This window comes from Bos indicus, chromosome 23 (assembly GCF_029378745.1).
Source record: "Bos indicus isolate NIAB-ARS_2022 breed Sahiwal x Tharparkar chromosome 23, NIAB-ARS_B.indTharparkar_mat_pri_1.0, whole genome shotgun sequence".
Taxonomy (NCBI): Eukaryota; Metazoa; Chordata; class Mammalia; order Artiodactyla; family Bovidae; genus Bos; species Bos indicus.
Genome location: NC_091782.1, coordinates 13,540,756 through 13,553,548, shown reverse-complemented (window position 1 = coordinate 13,553,548; position 12,793 = coordinate 13,540,756). Strand labels below are relative to the sequence as shown.

Sequence of the window (12,793 nt, the reverse complement as noted above, 5' to 3'; positions counted from 1 at the left end):
ACCCCCCAACAAGCGTGGCAGCACGTGCACGGGAGTCCAGGGGCTCCTGCTGCACTGAGGGTGGAACCCAAGGCGCCCGCGCAGTGCCTCCCTCGGACACGCGTGGCCGGCAGCCCCACGTGGGTGTCAGGGAGCACAGAGCTCGCTCCCAGCCGGAGCCAGCCTCAGTACCCAGCTCAGGACACCCACTGCTTCTAAAAGGTTGAGGGAAACCACACACACACACGAGTGGGGCTCTCCAGGAAAAACGGGTCATTTCAAGGGCTGGAGAAGGTACCGTATTTAAAGGTAAAGAACAGAAATGTTGAGTCCAGTTGGTGTCTCAGTGGAGCCGGATACTTTCAACCCCACCTGGGGGGCAGGAGGTGAGGCCCCCCCCGCCACTGCCCCGGGCCTGCCTCCTCCTGGGAGTGGGCAGGCCGCGGGCCAGGCTCTCTGCAACCGAGATGCTGCAGAAGGAAGAGCTGAGGAGAGGGCACAGGGGCATGGGCTGCGTCGGGCGGTGGACAGTCATCTGAGTTTCCTGGGTCTGTCTGGCCCTTTCTTTCAGGGAAGGTGCAGGAGATCTGGGCTGGCTCCCCCATCACCTCATCCCATCAGCTCTTAACTGGTCACACCTCCAGGTCCCAGAGGCCTGAGCTGCAGAGAATCGGAATCCTTTCCTGAACCTCCTCCTGGGGCCTGTACACCAGTGTGCGCCATACTGTTCCCCAGGCAAACAGCATCTCATCTCAGATCTCTCTCAAGCCCAGGCCCCCGCAGGCAGAACGAAGGGCAGCGCCCCGGGGTCCACTGCCCTCCCCATCCTCCATTCCCTTCAGAGAAAACAGGGCCGAGGCAGTGATCTCAGGACAGTGGGAACTGAAGCAAAGACTGGCTACGAAGGACAACAGCTGCTTTACCCAGAGACGATGCCTCAGGACACTCACAGTCCTGCTCTGATGTCCTGATCACACCCAGTGCAGACACATGCCCACGGCCTGAGCAAACAGGCCGAGCCCGAACAATCCATTGTATGAAAAAACACTATTAACTGCTTCCCAGGGAGAGCAGGGCAGTGTGTTTGAGTCTAAATCAGGACGAGGTTTGAGGGAAGGAACAGATGAAACTGCATCTCCCGAGAAGCTGAGCTCCCACTTGGCCCAAAAGCAAAGTGAAGATTAATGAGCCCGTGTGTTATATTTACTGATAAGTTCATTACTTGAAGATATTGGATACCAGTTGTCTTTCTCCTAAAGGATTTCGCAGCAGAAGCGTGGATGGCCTCAATATGCATCCTTCGTCTGACGAGCACAATCATCTTTTTGGAGCAAAGCCCACCCGGGCAGGGAGAAGCGACTGCCAGGTTGAGGCGGGGGTGGGGGCACTGGCCAGCCGCACAGCAGCCGGAAGTGAGTGGAGACATTTCTGTCGCCAAGGCTTAACGTGTTTCTACACCTTCAGCATCTCTAATAAGGGCGGGAGGCCCCCTGCTGCCCTTCCCTGCCTTCAAGATATTGGGGTGATGCAGAAGAGGGTCCCCAGGGCTCTCCTCTCCTCCTGATGGATGGTGCTGGCTGAATAAAAGTAGCAGGAAATGGATTAGCCCTGAAATTAACTCAGCCCTGGCTCAGTCTAACACCTCATTAGTCAAAGGCAGACTGCGAAGGAGGGGAGAAGCTCAGGTCTCACCACACCCCCTCACAGCTCCGCCGCAGCCCGCCTTCTGCCGACTCCAGGCGACCACCAACTCGATGGGTGGACCGGAGGGCCTGCGTTCTGTCTGGAAAAGGAAGCCAGGTACCACGACCACAGTAACCCTGGATATTCTCCCCACACCTGGGGATTCTCCTCAGCCAGGAACACCTTATTTCTCTGTGCAGGTTCTGTGTACCTCTCAGGCACACCTTGACACTTGGCTTTGATTTTTGAAATGTGGAAACTACTGAACAGGTAATTGTGGGAGTAGAGCTGGTTAAAAAAGAAAAAAAAATTAGATGGCATTCACTGGGGAGAAAGTCTGGGGGCAATATTGGAAGGCTCACTTCCCAAGGTTATGCACTGAGGTTAGTAGATGATATAAATTAAGCCCAATTCCCTCTCCTGTCAGGATCGCCCACCAAGTGGAAGATACATGCTAGAACTTCTCCCAAATGCTGAGTAGGTTATCATCTACCAACAACAGCCAATGGGCTCGGAAGTGTCAGTGGGTGGGGTGGACTGCTGGATACAGGAAAGGGGGCAGGGGACTGGTGGGTGGGTTGAATCTTTATCCTCTTTTCTCGGTACCCACAGACCTGTTTCCACTCAAGTGTCATGAATGTTCAATTACTCTCTGATGGAATTCCAGAGACCAAGCTGGGCACATGGAAAGATGCAAAATCAGGCTACTGGGGAACAAGATTATTACTTCAGTGAGGAGCAGTTTCATAGCACAGGGTGTTTACAGCCTCTGTCTTGGGTTGGTCAGACTCAAGCTTCCTCACTCCATTCATCAAAAACCAAGTGGGGCCTTTGCAGAGAGGGTCGGCCAGGGGGAGAGAAAGCAGAAAGGACACAGCTGATCAGCTGCGAAAGGGGCTTTGATACTACCTATCATTATCACTCTCACTCACATACATATATATTTTCATCTATAGGCTCCTTATGGCCCCACAGTTCAGCGTCAAGTAGTTTTAAAAACAACTTCAATACTCTACTCTTTTGCTTGTGATAGCTCTATATACAGTCCTTGGGAGGCATAAGCAGTAAAGAATATGATGATAAGAATGCCAACCCTCCAAAAGAGAGGAAAACAGCCAAGGTAGAAGTTTTTGAAAAACAAATGGTTCATAATGCTAAACATAGTTTAACCTCAACCGCTCCCCCCGACGTACCATACACACAAGCTGCCTGGCTCCTGGGAGCCCTGATCACTGCTTCCCACGAAATACTGGCCTAGGAGGAGGCCAAAGAGCTCTGTTAGGGCTCTGTTGGCTCCTCTGTTACCGGAGCTGTTCTTAGTAAATCTGCACAAAACTAGTAAATCTGCACAAAACACTCAAGAACGTGGGTTAGCGTTTGTTTGCCAGCATTGAAGAGCACTCGGGACGAGCCCTTGATGAAAAGGGGAGGGTGCAGAAGCAGCTAAGCCCCGTGTCCCATGGCCCCCACTCCAGGCCCCTCTCTCGATGCTGCCTGGCTCGGGCAGGCCATCCTGGGTGAGGGGGGAGGCCAGACCCGCACAGGTGGGGTCAGTCAGCCCAGCCCCCACCTCCCACCCCACCCCAAGCTGCCCTGCAAGGGGTCCAGCAGCTACACCCTCAGGGCTTGACAAAGAAAAGGCCTGCCCAGGTCACCACGGCGGCTGACGGGCATGGGCTCCTCATAAGGGACTGTGGCTGTGCACAGCAAGAGACAGGGCAGAGCAGAAAGTACAACCCACGCCCCAGCCAGACACCATCCTGGGTGAAGGACACATGGAGAGGCAGCTCGCGGGTGGAAATGGGTGCCGCATAAATGTGAAGGTGCCTCCAGCTGCAGAAAGTGGACCTGAGGTGCATTCTTCCAGGACTCACACAGGTCTGACATGCAGGTTTCTAAAAGCGCTCATCTGGTGGGAACCAAACTTCAGCTTTTAAAGCCAACATCCGAAAGTCATCCATTCCACTCAGACCCCTTCATCCACAGCTAAACCTCACCTCTGCTCCCAGAGAGACGGGTGTGGGTGTTGTGAGACCACCCACCAGGACTGAAACAGTTTTGACAGATGCCACCATTAAGCAAAGATGATACAAAACCAACACCTGACTGACTAGAAGTGCTATGAAAGTTGTAACAGTATTTCCTGTTTCACTCACTTGTTTACAAAAATCAGTGACAATAACTGCCCAAGAGAACACCCAAGGCAGAGGAGACAGGTCTCTCCCTCTGAGCACTGCTGGCAGCAGGGTGAGGGCCTGAGCCAGATTGCAGACCTGTCGGCCAGTCCTCCCCGCCCCTCCTCCCTGCCCGTCGGCCGGCCCTCCCCTCCTCCCCGCACCCCGCCCCGTTCCTGCTGTTGGGGGGACGGTGGGTGGAGGAGCTGGAGGACCAAGGGCCGAGCCAGCCTCCCACCTGCAGGCAGCACAGCCCCCACCCTTGACTGAGGCCGGGACCCCCAGCCTCTCTTCCCTCTGAACCTCAGGAACTGAGCGGGGGGTTGGAACTGTCTTTTTCTTCCATGGGATTTCCTAAAGCAGATAAAGCGATGCCAAAATTCACAAAGTCTGAGCTCCTGACATTTTTATTCAAACCCTGCCAGATAGAAATGTGGCTTATTGGCTTTATCTTGGAGTAAAAACCCCCACTTAGAGCTGGAGTCGGACTTCCCCGCGGTCCAGGGGTTAAGCCTCTGTGCGCCCAGCGCAGGCAGCGCAGGTTCGATCCCCGGTCGGGGAACCAGACGCCACACGCACAGCTAAGGCTGCAGTCCAACGCAGGCAGCGCAGGTTCGATCCCCGGTCAGGGAACCAGACGCCACACGCACAGCTAAGGCTGCGGCCCAGCGCAGGCAGCGCAGGTTCGATCCCCGGTCGGGGAACCAGACGCCACACGCACAGCTAAGGCTGCGTGCCCCGTGACGATCAAAGATCCCGCGGGCCACAACGGGAGGCCCGGCGCAGCCAAGTAAATGCTAAAAAAGACAATAAAGCTGGCGAAACTGCGCAGGTCTGGATACTTACGGACTTTAATTAAACATCTGTTTTCTGACAAACTTCCCCACTTGGGGGCTCTCCCAAGACGGCCATGTTAGGGAGGCCTCAGACCAGGGTGGGCCTCGGCTCCAGTGCTTCCGTGTTTTCACCCCACTCACAAGAAATGTTGCACACTTTCTTGCTCATTTGGATTTCAGATGTCAGAGGTTCCAGCAGACCCTAGAAACACTGGCATGCCTGGGGGAGCGCGGCGCTGCGAGGGCGTCTCGGGCGCGGCCCTGGGTGGTGCTGCGTGAGCGTGCTGCACTGACACGCCCGTCCCTGCACGCTTCCCACCAGTGACGAGCCCCAGGCAGCTGTGTCCCGGCAGGAGGACAATCAGACACCTGTTATTCAGACAGCAAACACAGCCCGCCCCAGACCTCCCAGAGCTCTCCGAGACACCTTGGTAACGGGCCCTCCAAATCTCAGCTCATCCGTAAGGACCATTTGCTCTCTGAATTGTCCATTTCAATGTAAACAACAATTATGCCTGACTCACATCTGAAATGACTGGGCAAGCTCGTTATAAAGAATCACACTTTTCCAACAACACAGAAGTTTCTTAAAATGCAGGACGGCTAACTGACCTCAGAGCTCGTTTAAAAGCGCGCGCTGGGAACAGCAGGTAGCTATAGGAACGCTTGTTGGAAAACATTAGCCACTTACACTCTCACCAGCAGTGATCCCTGGATTACACCGCCTCCACTGACCCAGTGCCCAAGGCAGAATTTGTAGCACAAAAATGCATTACAGGAGTTTAATGCATTTTATCAGGCACGGTACAGGCAAAGCAGATGCAGGTGTTTCGGGAACGGAATGCACCTGTTTCACACTCTCCTCCATCACCAGTTTCACACAGTGGAGGGAAGAGCAATCACACTCCAAGAAACAGAGCTGGACCCCTGCTCCCTGAGTGGCTGACACAGAGCTCGGCGGGGCTGGGGAGAGAACGGGTGGATGCAGTCAGCCACCCAGGGGGCTGGAACCAAAGCCACTGTAAATCACCAAGTGGGCATCAGTCTGTCTGTTTTCCAAGGGCAAGGAGAACCTGCAGTTCACAAGAGCCCAACGTACTCACCAGGCTTCCCGGGTGGCACTGCCAGTAAAGAACCTTCAGTTCACACGAGCCCAATGTACTCACCAGGCTTCCCGGGTGGCACTGCCAGTAAAGAACCTTCAGTTCACACGAGCCCAATGTACTCACCAGGCTTCCCGGGTGGCGCTGCCAGTAAAGAACCTGCCTGCCAATGCAGGAGACGTAAGAAATGTGGGTTCGACCCCTGGGTCGGGAAGATCCCCTGGAGGGCATGGCAACCCACTCCAGTACTCCTGCCTGGGGAATCCCATGGACAGAGGAGCCTGGCAGGCTACAAGTCTGCAGGGTCACAAAGAGTCGGACACGACTGAAGCGACTTGGCACACAAGCAGTGCACTCACCCGTTTAATGAAAACCAGTGACCACCACCAAGGCAGCGCTAAAACAGACACAAGTGTTTGTTTTCCTCCAAATCAATTAAAATATCAAGTTAAACACAAGCTAAATGCTACAACACAAAGCACTGTGACAGAAGGCCAAGGCACACGAGCCCGCGCAGAGCCGGGGCGCGGGCCCCGAGAGGCGCGTGCATCACAGCCCAGCGTGATGGAGCTCCCGGCACGGTGTGCACAGCTACAGACAACCCACCACCCTGGTCTCCTTTATCGTCGTCTCTTCAAACCTTCAAGCCTCATTCCTGCAAAAGCTCTGACCTCTTTCCTCCATGGGGAATGCCCGTCTACTTCTAGGAACATCTTCCATCACCCGACACCCAGGGAACAGGTCTTCCACCTCTCATTTCTGCCTGTTTTTCAACGGTGTGTGTGTGGGAGAGAAAGTGGGCCAGACCTGCGGCTGGGCACCTGCCCCAGGAAGGAACCCTTGCCTTCAGCTTGGACCTGTGAGAGCCACCTCCCCCCACCCCGATTTCCCTCTGTGAGCTCTTTAACCCCCCGGAGCAGGAGGAGAAGGGGGCTGGCTGCAGGCTCACATCACAACCAGGCTGTGTTATCTAGAGAGGAGCATGTATTTAAAAACTAAGAAAATGGCTCAAGGCAGTTTATGCCACAGGAATAATGACTTGCTCTTTTAAATATCATTTTATTTCAGTAGCTGAAAACACGTAGCATTACCCTCTTAGAACCCAGAGCAGTTTTCAAAATCCAAAAACCCTAGAAGATGCCAGCACTCCTGGCCAGCTCCCCCGCCCCCCTCCAGCCCCCACCCTGGGGGGCCTCGGGGGAGTCGTGAGGAACTGCTTTCCAGAGGAGACCTCATCCTTCTCTCCCAGGCTCCTGACTGGTTGGCCTTCTCCTTCAACAGTCTCCTGTCTGTAGAGTTGACCTTCTCAAACAGAGGGCTCCTAGAAAACCAACTCCAAACCTGCAGCAGAGACAACAGAAGGGTTGAACCTGTCCTACCCAAGAGTGGCCGAGGGCAAAGTGGGCAATCCAGCTGCCAGGCCTCCCTGAAGGCTACGCTGGCAAGAGCCAGTCCATCAAGTCACAGGGCATCTGAGTGGCAGGGCCGTCGGGACATGAGACTGCAGATGCTGCGTGCCTCTCCAGAACAGCGCTGGAGCGAGAGAGGAACGCCCGCCCCTTTTTCTCTGCCGGCCTTCCAGTCCACAGGCTGGGGTCAAGGGGGAGGACAAATACGACAGACCCTCCGGTTAGTGCCCCCTTGCTACGGCAGGTCCCTTATGGGGAAACTCAAGTTCTCTTTCTGAAGAATCCAGTAAGGAGCCCAAATGCTGGATTCCGTTCCAGCTGCACGGCCCCGACAGCCATGTGGCTGCTGCTGAGCCATCTAGCCTTTCAGACCGCAGGCGTGGCTCCGATAAATGGGGTTGTTACAGCCATTAAGGGCCAGAGCAGCTGAAGCCTGACTCGAGGAAGACCCGCTCACCCGTCGGGCTTCAAGGCTGGGCCCCCCGCTCTGCCCCCACCTGCAAGGCTTGCTCATCCTGTCACCTCCTCTGCCGCTCAGTCTACACTCTGCTCCTGTCTCCTATGACAAAGGAGAGACAACAAGGAAATCTTCCTGTGAGTGTGCGATGCACACGTCTCCTCTGTCCCTCTGCACAAACCCCTCTACATACTATAAATGCGCTGCCATAAGCTGACAAGCTCAATAAAGATTTTTGTTGAAGATATGCAAATTTTAGAAAAACCTGATTAAATATATGACGACTACACAGGGCAGCCTGGAAAGTAGTCAGTGGTTAGGGACCCCATGAAAGGGATGCGGAAACTCTCCAAGGACAGCAGGGAACAACTTCTTTGCTCCTGTGAAGGCTTCTCCCAGGAATGGCTGAGAAGTCTGCAAGCCTCTCTCCGAAGCAGAGGCAGACCATGTGTGTTTCCAAGTTTGGTCATGTACTGACTGCGTGCAGAAAAGCCCATGTCTACTTCCCGAGACTGCCAGGCTGGGAGCTGGTGAGAAAGGATGAGTGAGAAAGGAACGGGCTGGAGACGCTGCAGACACGACGCTTCACCTCTGCTGTGCCAGCGCCGCCGCACCCGTCCTGTGTGCTTCTCGAAGGGAGTCTCGTGCTTGTTGTCGCCACACAACTCAAAAAGGTCATTCTGAGGGCCTCAAGGGTACAAGCATGCTTTTCTCTATTTTCAGAAATTTGGGCTTTAAGGTCACAGGCCCCACAACATCTGCTGTGCGCATGTGTGTGGCAGGAGGGCGGGGTGGAGAGAAGAAGGCCAGAGAAGCGAGCTAAAGTTGGTTAAACACACCTCTCCTGGAGGGAAAGAGGCTTACTCTGCGGCAGAGAAATGTTTTAGCTGAAGAGATGAGCTCAAATTTGAAGTCCAACTATAAACTATATACACTTAGAAACTCCCACCGAATGGACAGCCCACTCCAGGATTTGGGAGACTTCCTGTCTAGATGTGAGGGAGGAGCTGACCTCATACCCAGCTCCTTCACCGAATAGTTCCAGTCTGGGTATTAAAGAACCCCATGAACAGAACCTGAACATTTCTCAATCCCAAGGGCCCTAGTTGGTTCTGACAGATCTGAACAGCCGACTCCCCATGGGCTCTGTGGTGCCCAGTTTTCCGTGTTGCCCTTCTCCTTCTCTGGTAGCACCTCATCTTCTGTCCTTTAAATATTAGAAGTATTCAGTGCTGGATCCCTTGTTCTCTCCCAAGGTTTAAATTCTAACTGCACATGCTGCCCCCTCTGAACTGTCTCTCTGCCCAGACCACTCTTCGGAGCTCCATGCCGCCGTATCCAATTAACTCCTTGCTATCTTGGCTACCTCAATTGTAAGATGTCCAAAATGGAACACACACCTCCTCCTTCAGTGTCCCCCAACCTAGGAGAACAGGGCCACCACGCAGACAATGGCTGTGACGTGACCCTGGAGCCATCACGGCATCCTCCCCAACGTTCACATTCAGTTAGCAAGTGCTGTGGATCCTGCTTCTAAAAACCAAATCCACTCTCTTCTTCCCATCCACACAGCAGCCACCTGGTCAGAACCACCAGTACCTCACGCCCAGGCCGCTGCCCAGCCTCCTCCAGCAGGCAGAGTGAGCCCACACACCCCGACCTGTGCAGCACACTCTCATTTAGCCTTGGTCATTAGCCGCCTCAGCACTTCTGCTCCTGGCAGCCTCCCGCTCTTCGCACCACCCACCCCTGTACTCCATGTTCAAGACAAAGGGACCTCACTGCGTTCTTGATTCTGAAGGTTTTGGCTTCAACGGCTCTTCCTCAGGAAGATCTTCCTGGAGCCTCAGATTAGGCTAGGGACCTATTATATGCTTTCATCTCCTGGACTTTTCCTTCAATCACTAGTCACAGTTATAATTTTCAGGTCATTTGTGTAGGTTTTTTTTTTTTTTCCATTTAACTTGTTTTCCTGACGAGATTTCATGAAAGCAAAAAGGCTGCCTCTATAACTGACCACAAGACATGCCTCCAATGGCTACAACGGTGTGCGGCTCACTCAAAGGTTAGATACAAACCATGGTTTCCACTGCTTTCAAAAGATTCATGCACCCCAATGGTCACAGCAGTACTATTTATAATAACCAAGACACTGAAACAACCTCCTGTGGCAGGAGCGAGCGCAGCACGCAGACGGAACAGCAAGGAGGCCCAGGCCCGGGGCGCGGGGAGCCAGGCCTCCGCCTCCGGCCTCGGGGCCGCCGACCGCCCACGGCGCGGCCCGCCACCTGTCTCCACGCCCTCCAAGCCTTCTCCCTCACTCTCAGACAGATTTCTTTTTTTTTTTTTAAGGCTAATTGAATTGACATGTACTTTTTTCACACTAGTTAATTAATTCCTCTTCTAATAGGTCATATGTGAATATAACAGAAATTCAGTTTGTATAAAATGATATTCAGCAAAAAGTCAGTCTCCCATCCCATTCTCTCAGTTACCAACCCAGAGGCAAAGCAACCACCAGCTCTGACACACCTTTGAGAGTCTGAGCATACACGTATGTTTGTGTTCAGGTCCCAGAGGGCTGTTTTAAACTCATAAATCCCATCATGAAATTCACTGTGTAAACCCCTCAGTGCCTGCCCACTACTTTTAGAATAAAATTCTGACACCTGCGAAGGCCTCCCGGCCCATCCGGCCCCCAACCCCTTCACACGTGTGCTCGGATTCTCAGATTCGGACGCCAAGCAGCTCCAGCCTCCAGGGCGGTTGGCTGCTCTTCCCCAGTGCTCTGGACGGCCGGCTCTCCCAGCTTCTGTGTCTCAGCCCCGCAGGCTCCACATCTGGTCCGTCTCGGCACGCACTCCTCTCAGAAGCTTCTCATTCACCTGCTCCCTCACAGACTGCATCTTTCCCCCAGAGAAGAAAGCACCACGAGGGCAGGGCCAGTGACAGTTCTGTTCTCTGTTCCTCCGGAGCTCAATAAAGATTCGCAGAATGAATAAATAATCCGAGTCAACATTTTACACAAAGAAAAGGACTTTCAGCAGTAAAAAGAACATTTAACCCTGGTGCCTGTGCCCCTCGGCCCCTCTCCCGGAGAAGGACCCTGAGCGCCGCGCGGCCTACCCCCGGCCCCTGGGGACCAGGAGGAGGCCCACGGAAGCCACGCGGCCGGCCCTTGGTCCCCTGGGGACCAGCTGGAGCAGGCACACTCTCAAGACGATCACTGCCTGGTCTCAGCTTCCGATGGATTCCTTGTTTTTCCCTCCAGTACCAAGTTTGCTTTCCTAATTATGCTTCTCTGTTGCCATTATTAATATGAGCCTATATTCACTGAGCTCACTCTGAGAGGCAACCCAGAAACGTCCAAGATGGCATTAGATGCTCTCCTGGAACTAACTCATGATCACAAACGAGCTGAGCACAGACAACGGAGAACCGGATATAACCATGTAGATTTCCCCTGACATTTCTCATTTTACCCTAGTATTTTGGCCAATTACTCCAGATTCTGAGGAAAATTAATCCTGGGGTAGCATCCAGTTCAAGGGAAGAGCAATGTAATTGATGCAGGAAAATTAACACAAAGCTGGGCCTTATCTGTACGTCTGGAACTTTCCCCCTCTGAACCTGTAACACTGTAGTGCATGGCTCTAGAGAACACAAGTCATCAAACGTACTAATCACAAGAATGCACAAACTCCATCGTGTGCTGACTCGCATTCCCATCTTCCACTGCAGAGCAGAGGCTGGCTGCTGCAGGGTGGGGGTCCTCACGGGCCAGGGAGGAAGAGCCCCGCTCCCCTCCTTGAGGGACAAGCGGGCCGCCACTGGACAAAGCCTCCCAGACCCATAGGACAGCAGCCGCAGCCTCTGCCCACCACCTCCCGCCCTTTGGCCTAACAACCCATTTCCGGCATCACAAGGAGCATCTTCACGGATACTTCGCAGAAACTCTGGCCAGAAAAGAGCATGTGACACATGCACGAAAACGCCCCGCCCGCCCCCCCGCAGCCCCAGAGAACTTGCTGGAATAAGGGGAGCGGGCCTGGCCATCTGCAATGGGAGGCAGCCCCAGGGGGAGGTGCCCACAGGCCAGGCACCCGTGCCCAGGCGTGCAGCAGGCACTGCACGCACGCGTTACCTGCACAGCAGTGGATGAGGCACCCAAAGCAAAGAGGGGCGTTTCTTGTCATCCAGCCAGGTCCCAGGCACTGTTCTGGGGCAGAGAGTACACTGAACGGTTGGAGTAGCCCTAGCACAACTCCACAGGTGACAAGAGAGGAAGACCGCAGCCTCCAAGCCCCTGGAGGGAAGCGGAGGGCCTCCCCAGTGCACACCACCCCGGGAGCCCGTGCCGGGGCCCCCGCCCCTTCCATGCTGCTCTCTCCCCGCTTCTTTGTGCCTCGGTAACCACGGTTGCCTTAACTCCGGACCCACAGCACAGGGTGTTCTCTGGATGGCAGCTCGAGGGCAGGTCAAGTCTGGAGGACTGAGCCTCCACACCAGGAGGGCTCTGCATTGCTGCCCCCGTCCCTCTCAGAGCACAGAAGAGGCCTTCATTCCCTACGGGGTTCCGCCTCGCTCCCAGCAGGGATGGGAATGACGTCTGGCCAACAAGGAGACACGGAGAGGTGGGAACTTCTAGAGAAGCCAGCTGATGCAGCTACTTTGGGCACTTCGATAATTTACATGACAGACTCCTCTCCCCTTTCAGTCTGGGGCCTCTGAACTCTGCTCCCGGATCTCACAGTCAGTCCTGACCACCCACATGTGCAGTGTGACAGCGTGTCTCCCGCCAGCTCCCAGCACTTCCTCCTCGCCTCACCGGCACTTGAGTCTCTGGGTCTCAGGCCCTTCGTGGCTCTGTCCCCAGGACCCAGCTCCCTGGTGGCGTGACTTGGAGTCTCAAAGGCGGAAGCGTTTGGGTGACACCAGGCAATGAATGAGAGCCAGCGACCCACCATCACAGCACCTGGGGCTCCGGTTAGGGCAGCCTTCTCACATCAGTCTTCCAAAAACGCCTCACTCCCCGAATGCAAGTTCTCGTTCAGTGACGCTGCAGAGCCCGTGTTGCTGTCTGGTCACGGTCTTATCGGGCTCACTGCCGGCAACAGGCAGCCAAACTTGAAGCAAGCGGCAAGGCTCTGCC

General features: G+C 54.6%; 1 protein-coding gene across 2 annotated transcripts in view; it reads right to left on the bottom strand.

The window, feature by feature from the left end:
- The window catches only part of ZFAND3 (zinc finger AN1-type containing 3), a 328,186-nt gene that overhangs the window by 2,299 nt on the left and 313,094 nt on the right, over positions 1–12,793 (bottom strand). The window lies entirely within an intron of this gene.